Genomic DNA, 20581 nt, shown 5'->3' with positions numbered 1-20581 from the left:
ATTATTTGTGTGCAAATGCCCAGCACCATGCTGTCATACTAAATTGATGACTACCACTTGTTACTACAGAACTGAAGAAGGCGAAGCGTCCGCCGAAATGTTCCAGTTTGCCAGCACTGCGTTATAGTGTGCTCGGCCACACTATTCCCACACTGGATTGAGATTTAGTGTCATACAACGCTTGTATACATTTATTTTTGTGAGTATCTATCTGTAGGTTTTATTTTATACAATAAACCTTCAGTAATGCACTAGGCGTGTGTGCCCTCCTGTGTGCTCTTTTACAGTCCATCCATAACGAACCTCTAAACAAAATTAACAAATCATGTCCTGACTGCAGCCAGGTGTATCATAGCTTTAAAGCGGCACCAGCCTACACCACCATCTACAATAGATATCTATAGATGCATAAACGAGGTTCATCACATGGAATATTTGACTACACTGCTAAGCGACAGCTTAGCTGTATTCAATAAAATATGGCTTCCATGGACACTCATTTCTTCCCACTAAATCTCATCCTTTTGCTCTAGCCTCCAGTCCATAATTAGAGTTTGATTAGTAGTGTTTGATGGGTGAAAAACTGGTCAACCCCCCAGATCCCCAACCCGTTCCTAACCCCTTACCTGTCTCCCTTTTCCTCAGGTGCTAACTATAATATGCTATATTCTGTATATTATATCTTATTGGCGGGAAACCTTTACATACTAATCTTTCAATATATGACAGGCTCTCTCTAACTTGCTTCGCATGTTAACTGTGTATTGGCATACTGAAAAAGATACATTGCATTTCTTAAAATAGAAGTACTATTTTCTGTAATCAGTAACTGCCATTATTATCTCAAGTTTATATGCATCATTTACCATATCACATCTTTAAGAAAGTGGAATATGGCATAGTATACTACAACATACGTTACCACCATTACAGGAAACAAGGGTTCTAAGAGGAATCAAAAAACCATGTGATAACACACTTTAGCCCTGGTTTACAATGAATGCCAGTGCGACTTCATGCACAGATGTCAATGAATGTTTCACATGAAATTGCAAACAAATAGTGCAGGAGCCTATTTCAGATTCACACCAATTTGAACAGTTCCATAGCTGCAAATAGGATGCGACTTGTCATGCGATTTGTAATATGTCAAGTCACACTGGTGTGAACTGGGGCTTAGGATATAGAAACCTATAAGAGTGAAAAAGAACAGCATATAGGGTCTAGAGTAGAGTGGAAGCAACAAGGGGTGGTGGTCGCTGAGCAACCACGCTATAAGTAGGATTGCAAAGAAAATCCCACTAATTTTAGTGGGGGTAAAGTTCTGAATAAAATGTTTGTTGTGCAAAAATCTGTGGTACAAGACTCTAAACACATTCTAAATAGAGCCAGAATAGACCATGAAGATTGTGACTATTCTGTCTCCTATACAAATCTCCTATGTTGAACCAAGTACACATAATGAGAGGCAGAAGGTTTGGACATGTCATGGTTAGTGCATGACCAAAGAGGTGTCTTCCTTCAAAGGCTTTTTTAAATTCATCTTCTGAGGACTGGTAGCTATGGACAGACAATATTGCCATGCAAGACACCAGCTTAGATGCTTCTAAGAGACCATCACAACTGAAGTGGAGGACTTCAGACATTTTCTGATGATGATGTTTCAAAGCTCAAGGGTCTTGCTTCATGTTATGGAGTACTTTTTAAAGGATGTGATCCATTAAAATGTTTCTAAACCCAGGACCCTGCACTCACTATATCTGGTCTCCCACAGTACATAGAACATGGAAATGCAATTATTTTAGTAAATATAAACTGCTAAATACCTTTTCTCATCAGTAGTATAGAGCAGTCTTGTGACTTCTATCAGTGTCCAGCAGAGCGCTAGTTAAAACAGAGTTCCACTCACCCTGTCAAAAAATAAAAATCAGCAGCTACAAAAACAGCCACTTACCTGTCCCTCGGTGTGTCCCCCGCAGCCTGTTTCACCGGCCGTCCTGGATTCCAGGAGTCCGGCATCTTCAGTGTGGGCACCCGGCTGTGATAGCTTAGGGCTTCACAGCTGGGTGCCCACTGCGCATATGCAAGTAGTGCTGCGCCACCTGAATGGTCCTGTAGTCTTCTGGGACCTGTCACATGTCCCAAAAGCCCACAGGGAGGGAGGACACCTTCCACTTCTGATCGCCTAGGAGATCGAACCAGAAGTGGGAGCGGATACCTGTCAAATTTGGGTACCCACTCCACCCTGCCCCCGAAAGGTGCCAATCCTTAATGGCGAGCGGGGAGAGCAGTCCTTAAAGCGGAATTTCCCCTTTTGAGTGGAGCTCCGCTTTAAAGCTTGTAGGAAGAGTTCTAGGAGGATGCAGAACCTCTGACCTCTGTCTGGGCAGCGCCTATTGGTCCTGTGCTGATCACATGTACTTTCCCAAGAAAAAAAACCTAACAATATACACTAATCTGAGCATGTGCAATGTCTCCACACGATATGTCTTATCAGGAGATAAGAGGGAGACACTGGAAGAATGGGGGGATCAGAGAAGTCAGGGTCAAACAGCATTTTTACACAATGCAGAGGATTGACCCCTTAGGTTCCACAGTGAGTAGAACAAGCATGCTTTACTGCATATACAGACTGACTTTACTGTTTAGTAACATTTTAAGACATGGCTTAAAAAAATAAATGTCCCCATCAGAGGATGGAGAGTAGTTCAAGTTAAATCAAAATGAGACCTAAATAGGAAGTCCGACTGTCTAGTAGTGAAGTCCCTAAAGGTAATGGCAACATCAGTCACACAAGGCAGTGACCGTTTGTGAAGGAATTCCCCTATAAAAAGGGAAAATTTCCGATATTAGGGGGAAACCGTGATTGCATTGGAAGATCCCAGAGTAACTTTTCGGGGTCTGCCCTTCCATGGCAACGTGGTTACAACTGGTGCCGAAACCAGCACCTCATCTAGACTCCAAAGACCTGAAGCTGTTACACTTTTGTGCCATCACTTTAGACCTTTAGAAACCATATCACAACCATGAAGGACTATGAATATATACAAATTGCCTATGTTGGCCAGTAACAAAAATCTAAAACTACTCTTCTTGACACAGTTGAGGAAGAACGGCATGGGGTGCCTACCAGACAATTCAGAAGCTTGGCCACAATATTGGTTTATCCTGGAAAACTCCTTAACAGCAAATGTTACACAAATAGAAAAGAACACCAAACTGTTCTATTTTTTATACTTTGTGTGGCTCACATTTAATTGCCTTACATGAATAAGGTTTACTGTTTTGAGGTGAATAGAGAACATTTTGTCTTCTTGTGTTTGCCTGCATGCGGCTTTTGAATTTTGCTTGTCAGCACACCTCTTATATTTGTGATATTATTCCTTAAAAAAAAAAAAAAAAGACACTACAATTTGAATGTATACTCTGTGTCACAATAATAAAAAACAGTATGTTTTATTACCTTTTGCTTAATAATATAGTTTCAGTACAAAGTCCATGTCCCGGCACAAGGTGTGTCAAGCTTATAGACAGCTGCTAAATAGTGAAAGCCTGTGCACAGTAGCAACATAACAAAAGTTTTTTCTTCAAACACTTGCATTTCCTTTTAAGGGGTGCTTGTTATTCTTAGAAACGATGTTTTGAAATTTTTTATACATTTTGAAACCCATGATTATGGAAGGTTTTAGATGGGTGATGTTGGATATATAAAAGAATGTGTAAATGTCAAATAAGGGAAAAACCTGTTTAACCTATTTTTTTTTCCCAAGTCATTGCCCAAACAAACCTACAGTAGTAGTACACTGACCTTTTAAAAATTTGGCAACCAATATTGTGAAAATACTTCATTTTGCCTTTTTTTGTTGCAAAAAAAAAAAATGCACTTGAACCGGTTAGTGCCCATGTTATTAGTACCCTCTGTTTAACAAGACTTAAAATTTTTCAATGTGTACATTCACAAAAAAAAAAAAAAAAAGAAAAAAGAAAGAAGAAGAGCACAGCAATAGCACTACCACTTCTACAGTATGAATAGTTATACAATTCTAATGATCTGGACACTGCAATCAACTATTGAGAGGTGAATACTCTAAATCAGTGCCGCACAATATAATTTATACCATATGTGCAATCCCCATAATAAAGTGCCTGTGGAATTTCCCCTGTAACTTCTTACAAAGTGCATATAAACATCACAGTATATATATAAATAATGTGTTCATCTTGCGACAGAGATCCCATATAACAAAGAGAGTCCTTAAATAATATATACATTTTTCTCAATAAGGTTGCTCAATTCTTGTGATGGGGTGTGCTGATGGCGTCAAGCCGCACAACCAGAGGTTTGCAAGCCACCATTCTGTGAGTCGCCATAGAACGCTGGATATGATATTATGGAAGCTATTCAACTGCAGTGTCCCAGTTGGGCACTTTTTATGTGAGTGCAGTCAATCTTTTTAATAAATGTTGATTGATCTAAGTGATACACTATGATTAGTGTTCTTTCTGCATTTTCAGAGGATATGCTGTATAAGGAACAGGAAGACTATTGTGGAGGAGAGTGGAGCAATACAGGAATTATAACTACCCAGGTTAAAAAGGGAAAAGCACTGTTTGACCTAAACGTTTATAGGTCAAAATAAGGAGGCAAGAGTACATATGTATGTTGGTGGAGGAGAAACACAGAAGGGTGATTTTGCACAGGAAGGTGCACAAATATTTATAAGGATTGAGCAACCTTATTGAGAAGAATTTATATATTATATAAGGACTCTCTTTGTTATATGGGATCTCTATGTCGTAAGATGAACACATTATTTATATATACACACTGTGATGTTTATATGCACTTTGTAAGACGTTTCAGGGAAAATTGCACATACATTTTATTATGAGGATTGCACATATGATATAAATTGTATAATTTATATTGCACGGCACTGATTTACAGAGTATTCACTACTTGCATATGTGGGAACACATTTAGTGTCAGCAGCAATTTCACATTGGAGGTGGGAGTTTGTAAATTGTGCTGAAGTTACTTTGTAAAAAAATTTTTTGTCAACTTTTGAGAGGTACTGAAGCCTATGCTTCCTGACACTTGTAGGCTTCTCAGATGCTTGTCAACTCATATGGAAGGCCTGGCAGGCATTTCAGCAGATTTTCATATTGACTTTCTAGAACACTGGAGGTAATGGATAAAGTGGACCTAGTCAGATATATGTTTTCATGTTTAGTGCACCATGTGTAACATTTACAAGTATTAAGCCCCCGGTCACATCAAAGCCGATTTTGAAATTGTGCGACTTACAGTGAAGTCGCACGATTGCAAAATCAGGTTACCTGCCTATTTCATTTTCGATTTGCAAGACATCTGTCACAGAGGTCTATGCAAATCGCAACAAAAGTAGTGCATACGCTACTTTAGAAATCGGTGCGGCTCCGACTAAGTCGGAACCGCAACGATATGACCGCTTTAATAGCAAACAATAGGTTGCGACTTGGCATACGATTTGCAAGTCACATGCCAAGTCACACCCGATGTGACCGGGATGTAATATCCTCTCCTAAAGTTCACAGCACTCTTCCTGTCAGGAATGGACTGGCCAGCAATGGTGGGACTCACCTGCCTTTTGATCTGCAGTACCAGGGCTGGCCAGCGGATGCTCCCAGCAATCAGAGACTCAACTTTGCAGCCAGCTAACACCTGGAACTGATTATGCTGGGGTATTTAAGCGATGGCCAGACCCACAGACTCTGCCTTGGTGTTGTGTTTGTCCTGGGCCCTGTATCCTGTTTCTGTCCTGCATCCTGTTTCTGAACCACTGCTGACTTCTCCTGCTCTGATCCCGGCTCACTCCTGACCATCCCTCTGCCTGACCCTCTGTACCACGCTGCTTGCTACCTGTTCTGATCCCTGGCTTGTGACCCTGACCATCCCTCTGCCTGACCCTCTGTACTACACTGCTTGCTACCTGCTGAACCTGGCCTGTGACCCCGACCAATCTCCGCTTGCTCCCCCTGTACCTACCTGCCCTATTGATATTGACCTGGCCTGCCTGACGACGCTTGCTTGTATGTACTGTTATCTGTGGGTGGTTGGTTTGGTTTGGTTGCACTGTATTATGTTTTAGTATTGCACTGCGTTTATGTTTGTATTGTTAGTGTTAATAAATTATATTGTTTATAACATATCTGAGGTCTGCGTTTCCCTGCGTCAGCCACACACCTCTGGTCACACCTGGGAGCCCTGACATTACACCAAGGCCAATCCTGACCAGAAGTGGCTGCACAGGGAAGCCATCTTGGTTTGTTGATGGGAAGGATGGATCTGGATGAGGTTGCGTATTTATATCTGCTAGTGTTTGATGACAGGGAGTATGCTTATCAAACTCTGAAGGAGTATACCCGGGATGAACTGCTAGAATGTATACGGCTCGCTCATGTTCTAGTAGATCAGGGCACAGAGTTCTCTGAGGTGCAGCCATTGATTGAGGTTTGTGCTGAGTTGGTTTCATCTGGTTCCCCCGAATGCAGGGATGAATTTTTGCCACCATTTAGTGCAGACCAGGTAGAGTCCCTGGTGTGGTTATTAGAGGATGATGTGGGTTACTTTCTGGAGCGTTATTCCACATGTTCACCACAGACACTAAGAGATTGTATAAACGCAGTGCAGTCATTGACCAGACAGGGTTTGTGTAAGCTCAGCTTTGTTCAACCCATACTGCAGACATGGACAGACTTGTTGCACCCAGCCTCAGTCAGCTTACAAAGACCCAGTCCTGCTTCTAACTCTACTCTTGTATTCCCACCAGCTCCTCCAGTTACAGCCCAGTATACTTGGCTATCTACCGCATGTCAGTACCCTGTTCCCACTCGCTGCACCTATCCTGCCTTTAACCCTGTAAAAAAGCCCTCTGTAGCAACTGCTCCCTCTCCTGTTCCATCCTCCAGTTTTTCTCTGTCTCCAGCTGCTCCATTCGTTTGCAGACCTGCGTTTACTTGCAGTGCTCCAGTAGTTAAAACCAGAAAAAAGCGAAAATTCTTTCCAACCAATACCATCCTGCCAGTATCCAAACCGGTGAACCTGCCTTCCGTGACTCAGCCTGAAGCCTGTACTCGGCCTGAAGCCTGTACTCGGCCTGAAGCCTGTACTCGGCCTGAAGCCTGTACTCGGCCTGAAGCCTGTACTCGGCCTGAAGCCTGTACTCGGCCTGAAGCCTGTACTCGGCCTGAAGCCTGTACTCGGCCTGAAGCCTGTACACGGCCTGAAGCCTGTACACGGCCTGATGCCTCTACTCGGCCTGATGCCTCTACTCGGCCTGATGCCTCTACTCGGCCTGATGCCTCTACTCGGCCTGATGCCTCTACTCGGCCTGATGCCTCTACTCGGCCTGATGCCTCTACTCAGCATGATGAACTGATCCAGCCCGACGATCCTATTAGGCCAGTTGACTCGATGTCCGCTGTTGATCCAGATGATCCGGTACCTGATCCAGTGCCCGCTGTCGTGCCAATTGACTCAGAGCCCGCTGTCATACCTGGTGACCCGGTGCCCACTGCCTTGCCAGATGACGCGGTGCCCGCTGGCAAGCCAAATGACCCGATGCCTGGTGACCCAGTGCCCGCTGTCATACCTGGTGACCCGATGCCCGCTGTCGAGCCAGACAATCCGATACCAGACTACTCGGTGCCCGCTGTTCCGCCAGTCGACTCGGTGCCCGCAGTCTTGCCGGACGACTCGGTGCCCGCAGTCTTGCCGGACGACTCGGTGCCCGCAGTCTTGCCGGACGACTCGGTGCCCGCAGTCTTGCCAGACCACTCGGTGCCCGCAGTCTTGCCAGACCACTCGGTGCCCGCAGTCTTGCCAGACCACTCGGTGCCCGCAGTCTTGCCAGACCACTCGGTGCCCGCAGTCTTGCCAGACCACTCGGTGCCCGCTGTTCCGCCAGTTGACTCGATGCCCGCAGTCTTGCCAGACGACTCGGTGCCCGCAGTTCCGCCAGTTGACTCGGTGCCCGCAGTCTTGCCAGACAACTCGGTGCCCACTGTCGTGCCTGGTGACTCGGTGCCCGCCGCTTCGCCTGGGGGCCCGAGACCTGTTGCTCCGCCTGAGGGCCCGAGACCTGTCGCTCCATCTGGGGGTCCGGCGCCCGCCGCTCCGCCTGAGGGCCCGAGACCTGTAGCCCCGCCTGGGGGTCCGGCGCCCGCCGCTTTGCCTGGGGGCCCGATGCCTGTCGCCCCGCCTGGGGGCCCGAGGCCTGTCGCCCCGCCTGGGGGCCCGAGGCCTGTCGCCCCGCCTGGGGGCCCGAGGCCTGTCGCCCCGCCTGGGGGCCCGAGACCTGTAGCCCCGCCTGTGGGTCCGGCGCCCGCCGCTTTGCCTGGGGGCCCGATGCCTGTCGCCCCGCCTGGGGGCCCGAGGCCTGTCGCCCCGCCTGGGGGCCCGAGGCCTGTCGCCCCGCCTGGGGGCCCGAGGCCTGTCGCCCCGCCTGGGGGCCCGAGGCCTGTCGCCCCGCCTGGGGGCCCGGCGCCCGCCGCTCCGCCTGAGGGCCCGAGACCTGTCGCTCCATCTGGGGGTCCGGCGCCCGCCGCTCCGCCTGAGGGCCCGAGACCTGTCGCTCCATCTGGGGGTCCGGCGCCCGCCGCTCCGCCTGAGGGCCCGAGACCTGTCGCTCCATCTGGGGGTCCGGCGCCCGCCTCTCCGCCTGAGGGCCCGAGACCTGTCGTTCCATCTGGGGGTCCGGCGCCTGCCGGTCCGCCTGAGGACCCGAGACCTGTCACTCCATCTGGGGGTCCGGCGCCCGCCTCTCCGCCTGAGGGCCCGAGACCTGTCGCTCCATCTGGGGGTCCGGCGCCTGCCGCTCCGCCTGAGGGCCCGAGACCTGTAGTTCCGCCTGGGGGTCCGGTGCCCGCCGCCCCGCCTGGGGGCCCGAGGCCTGTCGCCCCGCCCGGGGGCCCGGTGCCTGCCGCTCCGCCCGGGGGCCCGGTGCCTGCCGCTCCGCCCGGGGGCCCGGTGCCTGCCGCTCCGCCTGGTGGCCTGATGTGCCTCTGCCCGGAGTCCAGCCCGATGTGCCTCTGCCAGGAGTCCAGCCCGATGTGCCTCTGCCAGGAGTCCAGCCCGATGTGCCTCTGCCCGGTGTGCCTCTGCCCCGGAGTCCAGCCCGGTATGCCTCTGCCCGGAGTCCAGCCCAATGTGCCTCTGCCCGGTGTGCCTCTGCCCGGTGTGCCTCTGCCTGGAGTCCAGCCCGATGTGCCTCTGCCCGGTGTACCACTGCCCGGAGTCCTGCCCGGTGTGCCAGTCTTTGATATCCCGCCAGTTACCAGACCCGGGCGGTGGAACATTTTTCCCAGCTAGGACTGTTTGGAGTGTCCTGAGGCCGCTCCTTGAGGGGGGGGGTACTGTCAGGAATGGACTGGCCAGCAATGGTGGGACTCACCTGCCTTTTGATCTGCAGTACCAGGGCTGGCCAGCGGATGCTCCCAGCAATCAGAGACTCAACTTTGCAGCCAGATAACACCTGGAACTGATTATGCTGGGGTATTTAAGGGATGGCCAGACCCACAGACTCTGCCTTGGTGTTGTGTTTGTCCTGGGCCCTGTATCCTGTTTCTGTCCTGCAGACCCCGACCAATCTCCGCTTGCTCCCCCTGTACCTACCTGCCCTATTGATATTGACCCGGCCTGCCTGACGACGCTTGCTTGTATGTACTGTTATCTGTGGGTGGTTGGTTTGGTTGCACTGTATTATGTTTTAGTATTGCACTGCGTTTATGTTTGTATTGTTAGTGTTAATAAATTATATTGTTTATAACATATCTGAGGTCTGCATTTCCCTGCGTCAGCCACACACCTCTGGTCACACCTGGGAGCCCTGACACTTCCCGATAATGTTTTCATTTGCTTTTTTCTCCAGGACAAAATCATCCTTGGTTTGTCCATCATTTAACTCCTGGACTGATTCAGGCTCAGAAACGACACAATCATGTAAATCCTGGTGCCTGTTCAGTTGTTGGCTGTGTTCACAAATGTATGAAACAGATCAGCCACTGCTGTATTATATCACCTTGTGACTTGCTGCAAAGTTACAATGTTGCAATCAGATCACTGGAGAAGAGGGGACGGAGGAAATGCTTACTCCTACCTGTAGCACAATAATGACATCATTCTTCCAGATTGCACTTCTGAGCCTAAGCAAAGTGACTTGCCTGAAGCTGAAGGATTTATTTTTAATCATATTAGGTAGAGGGTTTTTTTTAATATTAATTTTACACTGTTTCTGTATATTGTGACACACACAAGGTAAAATAAATATTAAACACGGCACCATTTTTCTCAGCAAATATATTTCTAAAAGTGCTATTGACATTAAATTTTTACCAGATGTCGGTAACAACCCATGCAATCCATACATACAAAGAAACCAAAACAATAAATTCAGAAGTGAAGTTATGTGTAATAAAATGGAGTGACACAAGGAAAAAGTATTGAGCACATGAAGAAAGGGAGGCGCAAAAAGGAATGGGAAACAGACACCGGCTGAAATCAATCAGTAATTAGAAAGCAATCCTGCCCCTTGTCAGTGCAAATTAATATCAGCTGGTTCAATCTAAACTGATTGCCTATAAAAAGGTGTCTCATTACCAAGGTGTCACACAAGAAATATCTCATATGGGTAAAAGCAAAGAGCTTTGCAACCTTCTTCTTGCGAAAAAAAAAAACCACACAGATGGCATTGGTTACAAAAGGATTTCTAAATGTCAATGTTCCAGTGAGCACTGCTGGGGCCATAATCTGGAAGTGGAAAGAACACCATTTCATCATAAACTGGCCATGACCAGGTGCTCCTCGCAAGACTTCTGACAGAAGAATGAAAAGAATTACCAGAAGAATTGTCCAAGAGCCAAGGACCACTTGTGGAGAGCTGCAGAAAAACCTGGAATTAGCAGGTACAATTGCTTCAAAGAAAACCATAAGTAATGCATTCAAACGCCATGGCCCGTATTCACACTCTCCACGCAAGACCCCATTGCTGAAGAAAAAGCACATTGAAGCTCGTTTAAAGTTTGCTGCACAACATTTAGACAAGCCTGTGAAATACTGGGAAAATAAAGTCTGGTCAGATGAGACCAAAATTTTAATTTTTGGATGCCATAATACACACCATGTTTGGAGGTCAAATGGCACTGCACATCACCCCAAAAACACCATACAATCAGTGAAGTTTGCAGGTGGGAATATCGTGGTGTGGGGTGGTTTTTCAGCATATGGTACAGGCAAACTTCATATCATTGTAGGAAGGATGAATGGAAAAATGCACCAAGACATTCTTTATTAAAATCTGCTGCCATGTACCAGGATGATGAAGATGAAAACGAGGGTGGACATTTCAGCAAGGCAATGATCCCAAACACAAAGCCAAGGAAACTATCAACTGGTTTCAAAGAAAGAAAATAAAGCTGCTAGAATGGCCCAGTCAATCACCTCACTTGAATCCAACAGAAAGTCTATGGAAAGAACTAAAAGACAAGAGTTCATAGAAGAGGCCCACGGAACCTTCAAGATTAGAAGACTGTGTGGAAGAATGGACCAAAATCACACCTGAGCAATACATGTGACTAGCTTCTCCATACAGGAAGCATCTTAAAGCTGTAATTACCAACAAAGGATTTTGTACGAAGTATTAATATTAGAAATTAAAAGTATTCATTTCAGTAAGCATGTTCAAGACGTTTTCCCTGTGTGATTCCATTTTATTACACATACTTTAATTTCTGAATTTATTTGTTTTGGTTTCTTTGTATGTATGGATTTCATGGGTTGTCACCGACATGCTATGAAATTACATTAAATTTTCACCACATCTTTAGAAATATATTTATGAGAAAAATGGTGACATTTTCAATACTTCTTTTACCCGCTGTATATTTATGTATGTAGACTTATAAACTTACCAAGATGTCCACTGTAACAAAGCTAGCTGCTGAAAGGCAGGGGTCATTTGGTAAACGTTGATACCAAACGGCCATGTGACCTTGTTGTAAACTCTTTCGCAACTTTGTAGAATAGGTTAGTTCTATGTCAGATTAGAATAATAGCCACTTTTGTACATCTTATGATATAGGTCAATGTGTGAAATCCACAGGAAGTGATGTATTGTGGAAAGATGGATGGAATCACCAAAACTCTCAAATTGGCAAGAAGAGATATGGGAATTACGGCAAGGAACTCTAGCTGTTTGAGTATCCAACACAATATGGAAGGATATTTGCTGATTCAACCCACAAGGCTCAATCTAAAACATCGCTTTTGAGTGGACTGACCTTTTAAAAAGGACATATAATCCCAGTATGGATTAAAATCAAACCGAGAATGCCTCTTTTTAATTCAAGGTTGTTAGGGGTTTGTATGAGCTTTTTTTCCCCAAAGTTTCAAATTTATTTTTTTTTTCCCCATTTAGGACGGATACATAGAAATAGGAATACAAAAGTGTACAGAAAAAAAAAATTACCGTATTTGCCGGCGTATAAGACGACTGGGCGTATAAGACGACCCCCCTACTTTTCCTGCTAAAATGTAGTGTTTGGGCTATACTCGCCGTATAAGACTACCCCTCTTCCAGTGCACACCAGTGGGAGGAATAGTGCCCCATCATCGGTATCAGTGGGGGGAATAGTGCCCCATCATTGGTATCAGTGGGGGGAATAGTGTCCCATCATTAGTATCAGTGGGGGGAATGGTGCCCCATCATTGGTGTCAGTAGGAGGAATAGTGTCCCAACATTGGTGTCAGTGGGAGGAATGGTGTCCCATCATTGGTGTCAGTGGGGGGTGGAATAGTGCCCCATCGTTGGTGTCAGTGGGGGGTGGAATAGTGCCCCATCATTGGTGTCAGTGGGGGTGGAATAGTGCCCCATCATTGGTGTCAGTGGGGGTGGAATAGTGCCCCATCGTTGGTGTCAGTGGGGGGTGGAATAGTGCCCCATCGTTGGTGTCAGTGGGGGGGGGGAATAGTGCCCCATCGTTGGTGTCAGTGGGGGGGAGGAATAGTGCCCCATCGTTGGTGTCAGTGGGGGGGAGGAATAGTGCCCCATTGTAGGTATCAGCGGGAGGAATAGTGCCCCATCATTGGTATCAGTGGGAGGAATAGTGCCCCATCATTGGTATCAGTGACACCAATGATGGGGCACTATTCCTCCCACTGACACTTGCTGACTCTGTTCTCGTATGGTGCTGCTGCAGCCAGCATATGTGGTTGCAGCAGCACCTCTACACTGACCACTTACCTGCTGGTCCTGCACTCGATTTTCGCGCGGCTGCTCGGCTCCACCCTCTCGCCGGTGATTGGCCGCCTGTGTGCCTTTCCTGAGCTACAGTTCTGGCGGCCAATCGCTGGTGAGGAGGCGGAGCCGAGCAGCCGCGCGAACCCAGTGGCCGAACTGAAGGCGCAGCCGCGCTTCCTGGACCGGATCGTCGTGGGACCGGAACCAGGTAAGAAATAGCCCCTGCCCACCCCTGTACTTAGTGTCCCTTCCGTTAGGGGAAGGGGGGGGGGCGGCGGCGGCACCGCGCCGCCCCCCTAAAAAGTGTCATGTCATGTTATACCGGCGTATAAGACGACCCCGACTTTTGAGAAGATTTTTAAGGGGTAAAAAGTCGTCTTATACGCCGGCAAATACGGTAAATATATACTCAATCCAACCAGGTTGGAGGTTGTCGTATAGTATGAAATGCATGACAGGAGCTGTGCTTCATATGACCATACCATTACATAGAGTAAATTAATACACAAAAGACACTTAGAGATGATGCATAAACTGTATATTGCAAAAAAAGCACACCAGGCATTTAGATACCTTAGGTACACTAGGCCTGTAGGAACAATGGGTAATTCATGCAGTAGACTTGTACAGTAAACCAAATAATGAGATTTGATGGGTGTGCCAGTCATGTAGAAACAAAAAGTAAACCATAGATTTAGCCAAAATGAGTAAACCATATATTAAGATGTGACAGGTAAACCATACATACAGACTGTATATGGTGAATAAGGCCCTTTCCACATGGCGTGGGCTCCGTTAGAGTTCACTTGCATAGCGGGGGATCTGCCTGCTAAGCATGCGGATAGCTGATCCGTATCTGCTCCGCTTATGCACAGCGGTCACAGACACAGCCCCCTCTCCTCTATGGGTGGTCAGATGTAACTGAACCGCCTGTCTGTTTACACCTGACTGCCATACGATCTGTTTTTAGTTGTTAGGATCAGATGTTGGTGGCTGTAAATGGAAGCATATCTGTTTACATCTGCCGCTCCATAGAGCAGACTGGAGGGTCCAATCATTCCCGCCTGAAAAATGGACAGGGGCCCAAGTTAGGTATTTAGATGACATCATGACACTGCGGGGTGCTATTCTATTGAAATTAGGGTATTTAAGCAGCTGGAAACTGACCCCTCCTTGTTCTGAAGAAGTCCACAATGATTGGCGGGCGAAACACGTCAACAAAATGACGTCATCACACCCGGAAATAGCACTCCATGAGGTCTATATACCACACATTTTGTGGACAGCTTTATGATGCCAGGCAACTCAATTAACCCCGGGAAAGTCTTCTATAAGCTGGAAATGATTATACACTTTGTTCAGTGGCATGGACAATGTATGACTATTGGAATGGATGGAATGCCGATCGCATAGCTCACGGAGCCATTTAACAAGGAAGGACCAAAGAGAGGCTGAACTGTTGACAATCTTTACTATATGGTAGCAGTAGGTGTGTGAGATATCTCTATAGGACACATATACTGTCTTATTCACACTCTATCAGTGATAGGAGAGGAAGAGGATTGGTACAGTCTTCCTATCTGCTAATATCGGCCCTTGACATCACACGTACTGCTTGCATGATTGGTTGGAGCGGCATGTTAGCCTTATTACTATCTCAAGCAATCATCTGGATAACATATCATATTCTGTGTACAGAACTTTGCCTTCATGCCATACTTGATTCAGTATACCTTTTATTAATTATCTTCGGAGGGGATTACGATTATTGCCCACAGGTGCTCCCAATTGGGAACATTCATCATCAGTTACTGTATCACACTCATGTCTGAATAGACACCATTGGCGCTTTACAATCCGGATTGTTTTTGTTTTTTTTATGGTGTTTAGGTGATTGTGTCAGGATTCACTGTTTGAAGATATCACCTATTTTTATTATGTCCATTAAGAAATAATATTTTTATATGTGAAGCTACTCTGTCTGGGTCTGTCATTATCTACTTTAGCAGTCTGCTATTTGCAGCTGCTTTGTGTTCTTTTCATGCAACTTTTTAGGTATACACCCACACCTTAATTTTGGGGAGTCTGAGAGCTTGTTATATGGTCACATGCCTTGATATGATGGCATTCATCCATTTTATTTAGGGTGCAAATATGAGCCTCTCCGCAGCTGCACGGAGAAGCAGAGGATCTGACAGAGGAGTTCTGTTGTCCTCTCTGCTGTCGACTGCTGAGACGGGGGGGGGGGGTGCCATAGCTACAGGAGAGGTGTGAGAGTCACATGAAATGGCCTGGAGGGCTGGATTAGGCCCACGGCCTTGTGTCTAACATATGTGATCTAAAAAACATATCCACCTCATATCACTATGTATGCAATTATTGTATATGACAAGCTCACCATAAAATGAATTGTTCAGTGCCCGCACTATACAGCAAGGCCAATTTCCTCTGAAGAAATGCTGTCGTACCTTTCTGTTGCAACAACTGGAACGCTGCCTAAAAGGTAAACACAAGAGATAAGACAATACAGAACTGTCTGCGTATTTTACAAAAAAAAAATAAAAAAAATGCGTGCCCATATACAAACATTGAGTAAAAACATTAGGCATTTGTTAGATAACAGTGTACCTCCTTTTCAGTTCTGGGTGAGAGTTTACAGAAAAGGTGTTCATTTCCTTTATAAAATTTTAAATTTTGTATTCATAACTAAAAAATAGAATTAAAAAGTAATAAATGTTGCAATCATATGTTTCACATTTACGGCTTTCAGCTGGCAGGTGACTATTTCAAGACAAGCAATTATGGTTACTGGTTTACTATATACAGAAATCTTGATAGTCTATGTGTCAGGAATGGACTCAGCACTGGTGGTGGGACTCACCTGCCGTGTGGGCTGCAGTACCAGAGCTGACCAGCGGGTGCTCTTAGCAGCCAGAAGCTCACAATCAGCCAAACCTGGGGCTGGTTGCAGAAAGGTGTATTTAAGCCATGACCAGGCCTGTGCTCTGGGCCTTGGTGTATGTTTTCCCATGAGCCTCTGTACCTGGGATCCTGTGTTCCTGCTTCGTTGCTGACCCGGCTTGATTCTGACCTCTGCTGACCGTCTCCTGTTGAACCCCTGGCTTGCCTGACCATCCTTCTGCCTGATCCCCTGTACCGCGCTGTCCGTGAGTTACTGAACCCGGCTTGTGACCTTGACTATTCTCTGCCTGCTCCTTTGGTACCTTGCTGCCCGCACGTTGCTGACTTGGCCCGTCTTACCACGCTAACTACTCTGCCATCCATCCATCCTGCACGGATCCAGCCGTACCTGCACATACCTCTGGCGGATCCCTCTACCACTAGCAGGTGTACTCAGGGGCCGCGACCTGGTTCCTGTCTGCTCCAAGTCCATCCCCACCATCAGGGGCCCTGATGAATAAGCAGACTGGGACTTAGACTCCGTGCCCTGGGGAATCCTGTCCTGGGGACCACTAGAGGTACCACCAAACGTTCATTACAGAACCCTACGGCCGGCCTGACCGTTCCACCTCTCCAGCCCTGACTACGCCTGTGTTCCTGCACCTACTAAGATTAGTGGAAGGTTGGTTTGTTCACTGTGCGTTTATATATATATCTGGGTGGCTAATAGTAAACTGTATTATTATACTATACCTGAAACCTGCGTTTCCCTGTGTCAGTCCACACCTTTCTGGTCATTCCTTGATTCCTGACATCATGTTGTTAAAGGAAAAGTGTGGGGTTCTGACAAAAAAATAAACATTCATACTGACCTCCATGCTGCAGCATTGCTATGACGTTACATCGGTCTCCCTCAAACTCTAAGACCGAGACCTAAGCAATCATATGACTGCTGATTGCTCAGTTCTTGGTCTTCCTAGAGCAGAGAACGGTGACGGACAGTCACTGGCTCATTGCTCTACCCCTTCAGCGCTCACTGGAGTGCCGAGCTGGAAAGGGGGCGGGAGAGGTTGGCTCAGCCGCTGAAGGCTGAGGCAGGTGCTGTTCAGGCATCGGAGTGGATCCCAACATTATTGTCTGTATCCTTCTAGAGCCTGGAGTGGGTCTGTGACGTCAGCCAGCAGCAAGCTTCGCCTGCTGTCAGTGGATTCTGGGTCATGGGAGAGCACAAGTAAGTGCACTCCTGTGACCCAGAAGAGAAGTATGGCCAAAAAAGCTTTGGCAATTCTTTTATTTTAAAAAAAAAAAAAAAAACCCTGAACAACAGGAGAACAGATTACAAGCCAAATGACTTAGTGAAGGTAGGCATAATCCTGCTTTACTAGTAGAAAAAGCCAGTCTGAATGTGGTCTGTAGAAGCAATACACAAGTGTGCTCTGCAAACTGAACATCATGGAGGCTTCCTGTAAAAAATAAAAGTTTATTTGTAAATTAAAGATTTTACAAAACTAACAAATTAGCAAAAAATATATCAGTATAAAAACTTCCAAAAAGTAATTAAGGACCGGTTCACACTGGGAATTGCACAGAAATGTGGGTTTCTTGCACCATATTGTGGTGTGAACTGTCCCTAAATAAAGTTGACAAAAAAAAATAGCATTGCTCTGATACCGATACCTGTATTGGTGCCGATACTAAGCATTTGCATGAGCACTTACACTCATGCAAATGTTCCAATACTAAAACTAATACCTTCAAGCCACCTGCAGCCACCAACGTGTCCCTTCGACTTCTGTCGATTGGGAACAACTACACACGGTTTGAAACTGGGCCTCACCCTGCAGTAATGGACAAGTTTTGATCAGCATATAGCCAGCCTTACCTGCTAAAGGCCTAGATTTTTGTTAACTCTTGTTAATGTATTAATTGGGGCTCTTGGAAGAACTGTCTCCAGGTCTGAAAACCTGTATCTTATCCTTCATATCCTATGTCTAGCAGCTCCACCATTCTGTACTTATCACTTCCCTAGTAATTGAACCACACACAACTGTATATCATACCTTGCTATAGCCTCTGTCTTTTTTTAATTCAAAAATAATGTTTAATAAAAAGCAGCCTGAGCTTGGGTTTATCTTTCATATTACCTAATTAACACAATGAGAAAAAAACATTTATCTTTGAATATCACCTAGGGTTTCCATCATATGTCATTAGATGTTAGCAGGTTATTATCCCAATTAATCCTGCTATTAGCAATAAAACATTAACACAACCATGGATGAGAGATCAAAGGGGACTACCAGAAGACACTGCCGACTCTGGAGAGAAATATCAGCCAAACAGAACAAATACGAGCCAAGTATGCAGCCTGTTCATTCTGAACTTACTGCTGTTGGTAAACGTTTCAATAGGTAACCCAGCAAAAAATGTTTTCCTGTTACTGGTAGGAATTCCATGTACTTTACTCATTATTCACAAAAGGCTTTAACACTTATCAAGTACAATCACAGTTAAAAACAGCATATCCAGCCGGTAAAAAATGGTTTTATTTTAGCCCTAGAGTGTGTTTGTGTAACTGTGGCAGGGACATTAGATAGCAAGCTCAACTGGGTAAGCACTAGTGTGAATGGTACACTGTTATTAGTAAAGAAGAATCATATACTATGAATGCAGCAAAAATGGAAAGATTTTAGTCCTAGTGGACTACATATGACACACAGTGGAAGTGCTTGGTATTGCAGGTAGAGATAAACGGTTTCGTAAAAATGCAGTAATTGACAAATACTGAACTGTATTTTTTTTTTTTAGACAAACAAAATTAAAGTGTTACTAAATCCAGGACCCTGCATTCAATATATCTAGTCTCTCAAATTACACATAACATGGAAATGCAATTATTTAAGTAAATATAAACTGCTAAATACCTTTTCTCATCAGCAGTTAGAGCAGTCTTCTGATTTCATCAGTGTCCAGCAGAGCACTGGTTAAAGCTTGTAGGAGTTTTCATTCTCCTCTGACTGACTGTGAGGCTGCATGACCCCTGACCCTCTGTCTGTACAGTGCTGATTGGACTTGTGCCGATCACATGCACCCTCTCAAAAAACAAAAACAAAAAACTCTAGCAATACACACCAACCTGAGCATGTGCAGATTGCCTCCTGGGGCTCTGTACTATCAGCAGACTGATTGATCCTGTCTTCTCTGATCCTCCCCTTCTTCCACGGTCCTCAAACAGCCTTTTTAACACAATGCAGAAGATTAACCCCATAGGTTCTACAGTGAGCATAACAAGCATGCTTTATGGCATATACAGACTTATTTTACTGTTGTGGGTTTAGTACCCTTTAAAGCGAGCCTGTTAGCAAATTGAGTAATTCAAACATAGGATGGAAAAAATGCAGATGCAACAGAACCAGAAATAACTGTAGCTGCAATGATTGGTATATCACAGCATAACCTTTAAAGAAGAACTCCCGGAATTAGATATAAATATCTATATCTGCTCTTTTGGAGGGACTACTGGGGATGTCGCAATTCAGAGAACACCTTGGTTTTTTTTCATTGAATACAAGGTGTTCTCTGATTTTACTAAGTGGTGCAGAGGGGCAGGTGACATCACAATCACCATCTCATCCAATCAAAGAATGCTTTAAGGTTGATTTACTAAAGGCAAATAGACGGTGCACTTTGCAAATGTTGTTGCACTCTGCAAGGGAATTTGCTCCAGAGCTTAGTAAATGAGTTGAAGCTTCACGTTGCAAAGAATACCCAGTCTTTGCATTCATTGAAAACATACAAGGGGTTCTATAAATCAAGTGGTGAACCTGGAAGATCAGGGCTATCACTATATGTAGCACAGACTACTACAATCATTTTTAGCATTCTCAGTGACCCGCCGCATATTACATGACGCCAAGCTGGACCAATGGAAGATTATAAATATAAATCACAAAGTTCACTTTAAAGTTGAATTTGGTTCCACCCTTTTCTGCCTCTCAAGTCTCCCTATTGGTTTTTTAATATGGCGGGTAGATTCACTGACCAAAAGGAAGACTCAGGAAATGGGGGTAAAGCCTAGCAGACAATGCTGAAAGTGGAACTTTAAAATTAAGTCTTGGTAGACCACTTCAGGCTGGCCACTTCTGCAGGGATAGCGATGTGAAACATTAATAATAAGGGCCTATACTGTTTAATACTAGTTAAAAAAAAAATAGGTTTACAGTTGCTTTAAACAAGATTTTACCTGCTTTGTGCAAAGCTCCAATCCTCCTCTTCTTGGGCCGCCTCCTCCAAGTGGCCTCATAGAAAGTCACCTATGGGGGCACTCATGCAGGCTCAATCCTGAACTGTACTCTGTATGTCTATCAACATCTCTAGGTCTTGTGCACAGCGCTGGATCGAGA

At 45.6% G+C, this 20581-nt stretch overlaps 1 protein-coding gene across 2 annotated transcripts in view; it reads right to left on the bottom strand.

The window, feature by feature from the left end:
- Window positions 1–20581, bottom strand: part of MIPOL1 (mirror-image polydactyly 1) — a 539082-nt gene that overhangs the window by 457308 nt on the left and 61193 nt on the right. Inside the window, exon 2 of one of the 2 annotated variants that reach the window (XM_089680250.1) lies at window positions 15676–15773. The gene's annotated coding sequence lies outside the window, so the exon portion shown is untranslated. The remainder of the gene's footprint in view (window positions 1–15675; window positions 15774–20581) is intronic. The other variant, XM_089680252.1, reaches the window with a different exon arrangement.

This window comes from Staurois parvus, unplaced genomic scaffold, assembly GCF_062004578.1.
Source record: "Staurois parvus isolate SC_StPar_1 unplaced genomic scaffold, SC_StPar_1.0 ptg000237l, whole genome shotgun sequence".
Taxonomy (NCBI): domain Eukaryota; kingdom Metazoa; phylum Chordata; class Amphibia; order Anura; family Ranidae; genus Staurois; species Staurois parvus.
This window is presented reverse-complemented; position numbering and strand designations above follow the sequence as displayed.